The sequence below is a fragment of the Bubalus kerabau genome, chromosome 4 (assembly GCF_029407905.1).
Source record: "Bubalus kerabau isolate K-KA32 ecotype Philippines breed swamp buffalo chromosome 4, PCC_UOA_SB_1v2, whole genome shotgun sequence".
NCBI lineage: Eukaryota > Metazoa > Chordata > Mammalia > Artiodactyla > Bovidae > Bubalus > Bubalus kerabau.
Genome location: NC_073627.1, coordinates 133,990,975 through 133,999,173, shown reverse-complemented (window position 1 = coordinate 133,999,173; position 8,199 = coordinate 133,990,975). Strand labels below are relative to the sequence as shown.

Genomic DNA, 8,199 nt, shown 5'->3' with positions numbered 1-8,199 from the left:
TGAACTCTATTTGCATCTGGGACCCTATATCAAACTGCTTCCAGAGCTCAAGGGAATTGTCTCAGTTCATCTTTCTTTTGGGTATCTTTGGGGATGACTCTGAATCTTGGGAAGGTAACATCTTTTGCACCTTCTTTGGGGATGCTTCTTTGGTCCATGAGGTTGTCTAATACTGCCAGGAATATTTACTGCTTATTTTGGCTGAAACTTGTCATGATATTTTAAAGGATTTTTTTTTAAGTAGCTCTAGGGTCAGAATTTGGCCAATTTGGAAGCTGATATTCAAGGCCAATATGAAACTCTTTTATCAGACCTTGTCCCCTAAGCTAAATGTACCCACCAGAAAAGAAAAACCTACCGAAGACTTTGTGGAAGAGTTTACTAAACATCCCAAATGCATACAACTCTAAGTCTAGAACATAAAAATGTTTTTATTTCCATCTTGGTTGAAGAAGCAAATTAAGGATAAAGTAGTTGGATGATTGTTTCAGCCCATGACCTGACCATTCAGATTGCAACCAATTCTTTGAGAAATGTTCTTACAAATTGTATCTTTTTACAATAACAGAAAATGCAGCTCCAGAAACAATTCAAAGCTCACCTATCCTTTTTATCAAGCCTAAAGCATCACCTATTTATTTCAAAGGGCTTGTAAATATTATAAAAATTCTGACCCTAGGAATCAAAATTCCTTCTTGGTGGTACATTCACTCTTTCCAAGTGCCAGGAACTCTTATCTAGGCCATCTCTTTGAAATGCAAACCTCAGGGAGGCAATTCTTAACAGAAAAAAGAAAAGAAAAAACTGATTATTTGGGATTTAAGTGAATGAACAATCATGTGTTATCTCCACAAATATTAATAAAAAGCTTTAGCCATCTGAGAAGGTAACCCTAAAATTTATTCCATCTTCAAGAAACATGATTTGATCCAATTGAGCCTTTATAAACCAGTGAGTCTTTCATGATCACACTCATCTCGTGCCTAAAGTTTTAAAACAAATCCTATATGATCTCTACATTTGTCTGTATGTTACATGTGTCTAGATAGATAGAGAGATAGTAAATGTGAGATATTTTTCTACCTCTGTATGGTATTATTAAAATTAATTTGTAAAAGAACATTATTTAATTAGCTTAAAAACAGCAAGCACTTGTTTAAGTATTCCTAAAGATCTAAGAAATACAATAAAAATGAACCCAAATGCTTTTCAGGTTCACATGATCTGGGAAAATGTTCAGCATTAAAGTTAGTTTAACTTCTCTAGTTTAATTAAATTAGTTATATCTTCAGGGCTGTCAGCATTTAAAATAATGCAGAAATGCAGTTTTATTCTGCTTGGTTTACTAGTCAAATAAGTTTGTGTTATCTCTGTTAGATGAAATTTGTCAACTAGAACAATAACTTGGTATGATAAAATGTTCATGAGCAATGCAAATATAATTGTTGAGAACAAGTGAATTAAATATACGTAAGTGGAATAAACATTTCTAGGTGAACTTGCAAAAATAATTGTGTTCTAGGGCATGTCTATTTAATTCATTTCCCCAAATCTTTTTGGTAACTTGAAATCTTAGAGTTTTGCTAAGCTTAATCAAATAACTGATAGCCATTGAATATCTAGATCATTTACAGATAAAATACTGAAACTTTAATTAGTGAACATAGTCTTATACACAGCTTCTTACCACTGAGAAATTTTAGGTATTTGGGTCTATTAGTAAACATGTTTGGAGCTACATTTAAAAATTTATGATGAGGAATAATGTACTTCCAGAAATTATGAAATATATTTATAAGCCTGGTGATATACAGAATTCTAGTATAAAAGACAGTCCACTATTGCTTACCTCCTAGGTAATTCCTTACCAGGAATTAAGGGTTCTAAGGGTTGAGAATTTTATTTAAGAATTTGAAGGGCTAGGAATTTTAATTTTTAAAGCTATGTAATAATAATAAAGATGAAAGGAAACAACTCTGTTTGAAAAGTAGGTAAGGAAAAAAGAATGATTAATTGTTCTAGAATGAAGAAGAGGGGGAAAATAGGAAAAATATTTTAGCAGTTTTGTGGAAAAAGAAGGCTTCCCTGATGGCTCAGAGGGTAAAGTGTCTGCCTGCAATGAGGGAGACCTGGGTTCGATCCCCAGGTCAGGAAGATCCCCTGAAGAAGGAAATGGCAACCCACTCCAGTAATCTTGGGAAGAAATTTTATGCATGGTCAAGCTGGCTAAGATTGGGATAAATTTAAGTTAAAAAATGATTTTTAATATCAAAAGTACACTAGTGTAAAATTAGAATTGGCTATCTCTATGAAAGGACCAAGTTTTATTGGGCTTTTGATCTGCTTTTGATAACAGATTGTGAAATCTTTTTCTTTACCTTTTAAATAATCTGCCTAGAAAGCAAAGATTTTGTGTTTTATCAACATAATTTCCTGTGTTACAATGTTGTCTTAATCAGTCCTTTAATAACTCAAGAAAACAATCTTCTTTTTCAATATTAAAAAGAGTGAAGTTTTGCTCACAATTTTGTGACCTGTATTTGTTTTAAAATTGTTTCTTTGGTTCAGTGGATAATTGAGCAGTATTTCATAATGATCTGTGATCCTTTTATTCAAGTGTCCATAACTTTTGATATTTTTTGGTAAACTTCCTCAAATAAATTTTTTTAATATAAGTTTATTTTAATTGGAGGCTAATTATTTTACAATATTGTATTGGTTTTGCCATACATCAACATGAATCCACTGCGGGTGTACACGTGTTCCCCATCCTGAAACCCCCTCCATCTCCCTCCCCATACCATCCCTCTGGGTTCAAATAAAATTTTTAATGAAGTCTTTTTGACCTCTAACTAACTTTGGGATTTTTCCAGAGTGTCCTGAGATATCTCAAAATGTTTGGTCTCTCTCCTTATGAAGCAGCAATATTAAAATAATTAGGTTTATCTGATATATTCAATTAAGGGAAGCACTGTCAAATAAGATGTAAAATAAAGCCATCTTTATGTTGTATTTGTATCAGTTCAGTTCAGTTCAGTCACTCAGTCGTGTCCAACTCTTTGCAACCCCATGAATCACAGCACGCCAGGCCTCCCTGTCCATCACCAACTCCCGGAGTTCACTCAGACTCACGTCCATCGAGTCAGTGACGCCATCCAGCCATCTCATCCTCTGTTGTCCCCTTCTCCTTCTGCCTCTAATCCCTCCCAGCATCAGAGTCTTTCCCAATGAGTCAACTCTTCGCATGAGGTGGCCAAAGTACTGGAGTTTCAGCTTTAACATCATTCCTTCTAAAGAAATCCCAGGGCTGATCTCCTTCAGAATGGACTGGTTGGATCTCCTTGCAGTCCAAGGGACTCTCAAGAGTCTTCTCCAACACCACAGTTCAAAAGCATCAATTCTTCGGCACTCAGCCTTCTTCACAGTCCAACTCTCACATCCATACATGACCAGAGGAAAAACCATAGCCTTGACTAGACGGACCTTCATTGGCAAAGTAATGTCTCTGCTTTTGAATATGCTATCTAGGTTGGTCATAACTTTCCTTCCAAGGCATATGTTATTAGAAAAGACCCTGACATTCAGAAAGATTGAAGGCAGGAGGAGAAGGGGATGACAGAGGATGAAATGGTTGGATGGCATCACGGACTCAATGGACATGAGTCTGAGCATGCTCTGGGAGGTGGTGAAGGACAGGGAAGCCTGGTGTGCTGCAGTCCATGAGGTCGCAAAGAGTCGGACACAACTGAGCAACTGAACAACAAGATTATGTGTCAACCACTATTCTCATATCACGGGAGAGAAGAAGATAGACAAGGTGACTACATCAGGGAGCTTACATTTTAATTGGGATAGGTAGACAATCAACATCAATGTTAAGAACACAAAATGATTTCTGACAGTGATAAGTACATGAAGACAATATGTTAGGATAACTAGAAGGGACATACTCCAGATAAGAGTAAAAAAGACTGAGACAAGGTAAACAGTAAGTGCAAGACAAGTGCAAAGCAAGACAAGGTAAACAGTAAGTACAAAGGCCTTGAGGCAAGAGCAAGCTCGGCATGTTTGAGAAAAGATTTAAGACCAATGTGGCTACAGAAGAATAGAGAAGTAGAAAAGTAGTGTTAGATGAAGGCCAAGGTTATATCTAAGGAACAGTAAGTTGTCCATTTGGACTGGAGTTGAAGTAACAGACGATCCAGGAAAACTAATTTGGGACTAAAATTAGAAAACCTCAGACACTAAATGGAGGTGGATACACTTCATTCTTTATAAATGCATAAACCAGCTCTACAAGAGAGGTGCTCAGGGACACCCCGCAGGTGTTTCTCATAAAGTAGGGTGACTTGGAGGATATCAAAAAGGGACTTGATCCAGAGCACTAAGGCAGCAAGCTAAAGGGAAGTACAAGACTGTTGGGCACATTTTACAACAGAACATCTGAGCAGGAAGTCATCCGGCTTATCTTCGTCACTGAAAGGGGGAAACAAAGACAGAGAAGGAACCTGAGGACTGGGGTGAGTGAAAGCAGAAAATGTAACTGATGATCATCAGTCCTGGCTCTCCTTCCATCAGAAATGATAATGTGTCACTTTGGTGCCAAAGCATTTAATGGCTGTTTCTCACCTCCAATCCTGCCATGGCAATCACGTGTTGACGCAGAGGTGCCGTAAGGTAAGGAAATGTGGACGACCGAGCCAACATCTGGAGGGAAGCTGCCCTGGAGAATCACCCAGATCCACAATAAATTTGCAAAAGAGAGATGCAGACTCTGGCTGTTTTAAGTCAATGAAGTAGTTGGGGTTCTTTGGTTTGGCAGGGTAACCTAACCTGTAATGACTAATACAGAATACAGGCAGAATAACCCAACCTCCTATGACTAATATGGTTCCTATGTCAAAGCTCTGTACATTTTTAGCATGCATGGGTGAGTGTGTGCCCATGGAGGTGTGTGCAGAATTACATCAGAATAGGTGTGTGTATTCACTTCTGGGAGCAAGTGTCTGTCTGGGTATGCTGCCAGGAGGGTTGTGGTGCCCTTGCCACACACCTTAACACCTTGGCTGAGCCTGGGAAGACTCTGGGAAGCCCACCAGAGCCCACCTGTCAGGTACCTCCAATGCTGTATCCATGGCTTACAGAGTTGCAACCTGGAACCAAAAGGGTCCCTGATCCTCCAGAGTACACTGGAGGGTCTCCTGAGTCACTCATCTGAAAACAAAACAAAACAAAAAACATGCACACACATACACAAAACACACAAAAAATTTTCCAATCATTTCTATCCATCCTAAAAACTCCATCCAGAGGAGGTGGCTGCAAAGGCCAGTATGATGTCACCTTCACCACCCAAGAGAGAAGGGTGGAAGCAGCAGTGCTCAAGAACCTAGGAATGTGACTCCTTTTCTTCCTTCTCCTCCCTTTCCTCCCCCTCTATGCACGTGCTTCAGTAATTGACATGCAGTGCTTCCACTGAACCTCATTTCATAATATCAGTGTTTCTCCTGGAGTCATTTGCTCCTCATAGTAACCCAGGAGGAAGGCTGGCAGGCATGAGGACACCATTACATGAGTGAAGGAAACGGCTCAGCCCATAGGTGAAGGTGTCAGCTCACGCCCCCTCCTCCTGGCAGCTCCAGTGTTCTTTCTCACATGCCTCCTTGGACTGATGCTAATTGGCCAAGAGAAATAAATAAATGATAAATTTTCCACTTCTCTGAAAGCAGTTTTGGCCACCCCCTACACAATGCCAGCAAGATGAGACAAAATCATTCCATCAATAGCTCTGGAGTACTCGGGTACAATTCTAATTAAAGTGAGACTGCCAAGGGCCTCCTGGAAAGGACTAAAAATAAACTGAGGGTGTTCTGTTGGGAACAGAGTGTTGGAGGGGAGAGGCTGGGCAGCAAGAAGAGGGGCGGAGAGCACAGCAGGGTGTCAGGCCCTAGGGAGACCAGGCTGGTGGTGACTTTTAATGAAGGCAACATCTGCCCCCGGCCTCCAGCCCATTCATTTCTTTTCCTTCTCATCTTCCCTTTGAATAATGTGCTGTGCCTGCTACTCCAATCTCAGCCTCTGCTCTCCACATTAACATGTATATTGCTTGGTTAAGGGCTATCTGGCCGGTTGGTTCTAAATAACTGGAAAATGACAGGAAGGTGATGGGGGCAGGATGAATGAGGATCTCATCAAAAGCTCCTGACCGCCTTTGTCATTTATAAACAAATACCCAAGTGACTTCCACAATTTTATTTTCAACTGCACTCTTCTGAAAAGAGCCAACCAAGCTCTCCTCCTTGATATCTCCCTCCCCTACCCCAGTCCCTTGACTATCTGGCCTGTATATTCACTCACAGTCAGCAGCTGCCCTCTCTCAGGGCCAGGTACTGCCCTGAGAGAGGACAGCCACTGCCCACAGGGAACTCAGAACCTCCAGAGACAGACACTAAAACTGTAAGATGTTTGGTGTGTTAAGTGCCCAGACATGGCATGGGCAAGGCAGGGCAGGCTGCTCTGGGAACACAGGCAAAAGAGGTTCTGATCCAGGACGGCTTCCTGGAGGAGGTGCCCCTGATTAGTGTGTAGATAAATAAACATTAGTTTGATGAGTTAGTAATCCAAACCCACCAGCCCTTTACCCCAGAGATCATTATATTATGCTGTTTACTTCCCCTTGTAGCATTTCCCACCTATAAACACATACGTGTGTGCTGCGTGCTAAGCCGCTTCAGTCGTATCCGACTTTGTGCAACACTGTGAACTGTAGCCCACCAGGCTTCTCTGTCCATGGAATTATCCAAGCAAGAATACTGGAGTGGCTTCTCCTTCGTGAAAACACCAAATGGTGGATGACGCCACTGCTGCGGAAGTGTTGGAGGCCCCGGGGGCGTGGAATGCAGGCCAAGGTGGCTTCCGCAGAGGCTTCGGCAGTGGCGTCCAGGGCCGGGGTCGCAGCCGGGGCCGGGGCAGGGGCCGCGGAGCTCGCGGAGGCAAGGCCGAGGACAAGGAGTGGCTCCCCGTGACCAAGCTGGGCCTCCCGGTCAAGGACATGAAGATCAAGTCCCTGGAGGAGATCTACCTTTTCTCTGTGCCCATCAAGGAGTCTGAGATTATTGATTTTTTCCTGGGAGCAATCCTTAAGGATGAGGTTTTGACGATTATGCCCGTGCAAAAGCATACCCGTGCTGGCCAGTGGACCAAGTTCAAGGCATTTGTTGCCATCAGGGATTACAATGGACATGTCAGTCTGGGTGTCAAGTGCTCTAAGGAAGTAGCCACTGCCTCTGTGGGACCATCATCCTGGCTAAGCTGTCCATCGTCCCTGTGCGAAGAGGCTACTGGGGGAACAAGATCTGCAAGCCCCACACGGTTCCTTGCAAGGTGACTGGCCGCTGTGGCTCCATGCTGGTGCTCCTCTTCCTTGCCCCCAGAGGCACTGGCATCTCTCCGCCCCTGTGCTCAAGAAGCTGCTGCTGATGGCCGGCATTAACGACTGCTACGCTTCTGCCAGGGGCTGCACCACCACCCTGGACAACTTCGCCAAGGCCACTTTTGATGCCATTTCTAAGACCTCCAGTTATCTCACCCCTGACCTCTGGAAAGAGACAGTGTTCACCAAGATTCCATATCAGGAATTCACTCACCATCTTGTGAAGACCCACACCAGAGTCTCCACGCAGAGGACGCAGGCCCCAGCTGTAGCCACCACATAATTTTATAAAAAGAGTAATAAAGTGAATGAAACCGGTAAAAAGAAAAAAAAAAAAGAATACTGGAGTGGGTTGCCATGCCCTCCTCCAGGAGATCTTTCTGACCCAGGGGTCAAACCACGTCTCTTAAGTCTCTTGCATTGGCAGGCAGGTTATTTACCTACTGAACCACCTGGGAAGCCCCATAAATACATACATGCACAAACAAATACATAAATTCAAAATATGTACATATTTTGGTTTTTTGTTCTCTATGTTGTGTCTCTCACCGCTTCACTGTAAATTCCAAGAGACCAAAGACACAGTGTCTCACTAACTTCTATGACATCAGCATCCTGTACCACATCTGGCATATAACAGGAGCTCAATATTATTTGCTGAATTAAAGGATAAACTGATGGACAGGGGAAAGTGTGGGAGGCAGAGGGACCTGCACTGGCAAAAGCATGGAGCCACAAGGCAACACGGGCATTAGGAATTGCATGTT

At 42.3% G+C, this 8,199-nt stretch overlaps 1 pseudogene; it reads left to right on the top strand.

Annotated features, from left to right (window-relative positions):
* Positions 1-6,492: 6,492 nt before the first annotated feature.
* Positions 6,493-7,718, top strand: LOC129650970 (40S ribosomal protein S2-like; annotated as a pseudogene).
* The last annotated feature ends 481 nt before the right edge of the window (positions 7,719-8,199 follow it).